Source organism: Sardina pilchardus, chromosome 5 (assembly GCF_963854185.1).
Source record: "Sardina pilchardus chromosome 5, fSarPil1.1, whole genome shotgun sequence".
NCBI lineage: Eukaryota > Metazoa > Chordata > Actinopteri > Clupeiformes > Clupeidae > Sardina > Sardina pilchardus.
In genome coordinates this window covers 16508585-16511695 of record NC_084998.1, presented here as the reverse complement: position 1 = coordinate 16511695, position 3111 = coordinate 16508585, and positions in this window count along the sequence as shown.

Here is a 3111-nt window from a genome sequence, read left to right as displayed (position 1 = left end):
TTATCACTGCATGTATGGAGTAGGCGTACAGTGCACTCCTACTTGAACAGATAAGCAGCTTTCGTTTTTGAAGAGTCAGTTTTCAGTTTTGTCTAGTTTGGGCTGCCCTTTGTTTGACTGTCTGAGTTCAACACTATGGGTTTAGTGTCACTATGATGTATGATGTGTGATGAATGATGTGTGATCAGTAGCCTAACTTCACATTTTAATGTTGCTGGCGTAGGCTATGGCTATGGATCAATGTGAGGATGGATAGGTCACTTTACCAGCCCAACGTTAAACTGAATAAGATCAAAAAGTCTGCACTGCTTTTATTTATAGCCTGAATCTCATGATAAAAAAACTTTATGCCTAGCCTAATTGTTTTTGCAAAACAATAGGCTACTTATACACCTGTCCAAAAATATTTCTGTGTGTTTCACGAGTTGACCACATCTCCCAAGCACAGTTTCTCTTCTTTAGGCCTGGACCGACATGGAGGAGGAAGTTCACAGCTCTTGCCATGCTTTGTAGCCTGATAAAGTTAATTGTAGTTATTATTCATGCCACTGGTATTGTTTATGGTTGCAAGATAATAGGCCTACATCTCTGTAGATAGTCACAAAGGCTTCATTTGGCTGCTTAGACCAAACTATTTAGCCATGGAGTCCTAGACCACAGACCACACACTGCCTAATTCAATCGAAAGGCTTCTGAGGGTCATGTCAGTCACACTGTGATCAAGCACTTTAATTCAAGACACTAACCTATAGGCTAGCCTACTCTAACCATGGCAATTTATCGGATTTTCAAAACTCTGTTCTAAAACTTCTCAATTTATGACCTTAAATATGGTGGTATGTATCGAACTCATGTTAATTAATGTTATGTAAATAACATTATCTAAAATAACCTTTAGGTTACCAGCTGTAGACTACTTATTTCCAAATTCAACAAGTTAAATGCCAGCCTATGATTATGGTGACAGGTTGTTGATATTTGAGCTGAACAGCCAATCAAATTGCACACTTCCCTCCCTTTCCCCTCAAATACTGATTGGCTCTGCTGAGTGTAGGCTACTGCTCAAATCAAGCCATGTTATTTGTTTCCCATTTACAGAGCCAAGGAACACTTCACCACATGAGTTTTCTGAGTGCACACAGAGAACAAACAGCTAGAAGATCACAAGGAATAATTTAGAATTTGACTACAACGATACTTCATTGGAATAGTGGAAAACCTTTTAACATGGGTAAACTCTGAGCCGCATATTGAGTATATCTACACACGGCTCTGGGTAAACTGGGAAAAGGGCGACATCTAGTGGTAAATAGTTGTAACATGACTCAATAGTTGTTACTCAGTATTAGTATTATTCAAACGGGTGCCTTTTCCTCTATAACAACATCACAGGTAGCCTAAGTCATCCGGCTGCAGTTCAGGACTCCCAGACTTCATTTAAAGTCTGGCCGATATACAATAAAACTGACATACTAGTTCATAATAAAAACTAGTCAAGACTGTATAGCACCCAATCACTAAACCTTCCCTCAGTGTATTTGTAAAGAAATTTGACTGAACTCACCAGCATAAGGCTCATAATGCCCGAACCACTTCATCAGAACCTTTGAAACTTTCTGTGAGGCATTTGAGAGAAAACGATATTTGCTGAAAAGAGGATTAACCCAAAGATCATGTGTCTACTGCCATTTAAGCTAAACACACATTTGGAACCATTTCACAAAGTAAGCTCTAAGTTGTGAGCTGCAAGTGACAATATTAGAAGTTTCATTATGGATCTCTAAAACAAACGGTGTCTGTACTCGTCATTCCATCTTATTCAATTTGTTCATTCACCACCAGTGTCACACAAGAGAACCATTATCTCACTAGCCCTGCAGTCAATAACACTATTCCTGATGGGGCATGATGGTGACTGAGGAGGTTGAACTTCTTCATCAGCCAAGCTCTCTTGGAGAGCTCTACACACAGACAGAGCTCCGTGGCCACCTAGAAGCAACGTATGAAGTGCTCCAGGCTTGCTGTTGGGGATTTTTTTTTCTCCCTCAACACATAATAGAGCAGCTCTACTTACATAGTCATGGTAGGAAAGAAAGGAGAGGAGACAGCTGAGACACTCATATGCATCTAGATTCATGCATGTCATAAGGTGGGAAGATGGATTATGCAATTCCAAAATCCCATCAGCCATCCCTTTGAATAATTGCAGAGTCCTTTGCGCTCATTGACACATGGTGTTAAGAGCTGTACAGGGCAGTTAAGAACAGTCATGTATAGAGTTCATTTCCTCCAATGCGTTTGTGTGCTCCTTTGGGCTGAGCTGTTCCTGCAGGGGTGTCTGTGAGGATAAGTTATCTTGACACTATAGAGTGAAATGAAGGGAGTCACTGTAGCAGCCAGTGTCCTTTCTAATATTGTGAATACTTTACATACCCTAATTGAGGGCTGATTTTTCATCCATTGTGCATTGAGCATTTGAAGACATGATTATTATTGTTATTATTATGACTATATTGCAGAACATTATTCCACATTTTCAGGTTCCAAGTGTGTGTGTGTTACTCACAATATTGCGACTGTATTTTGCACTTTATTGTTGATAAACATCCCAACCCAAATTTAAATCAGATTGGTTCAAGACCCCAATAAACACTTGGAATGTTGGTCTGGCAATGCCAAGAAGTCATCACTCTTGATTTCACTTTTTTTCTACTGTGGTGGATTGAACACTGCTGGTTTAGTTCATATGTAATATTCCCTCAGAAACTCTTCTGAGAAACCCTTCTGAGAAACTCTTCTTTCTCTTCTTGCAGTGTGTCTGATACCAGCTACTGTACAGTTGGTGGAGAGAGTTGTGACCAGATTTATAAGCAGACTAGTTTTAGGAAAATCATACCGTGGGGCCAGATTCATTGGAGATACTACTTTCAACACAGTAATACTTTATATTTAAGAATTCACACTGTGAAAAAATGTTTTGTCAAAGACTATGTGATCATAGTGAGACCCTATGTCTCTCTTTTAGGGGAGTGGAATGGTGAGAGCTATGCTGTTCTTCCAAGTGTCACCTTGTGCATGAGATGATGGGGTTGGTATTTTCTCCCTCTAGTG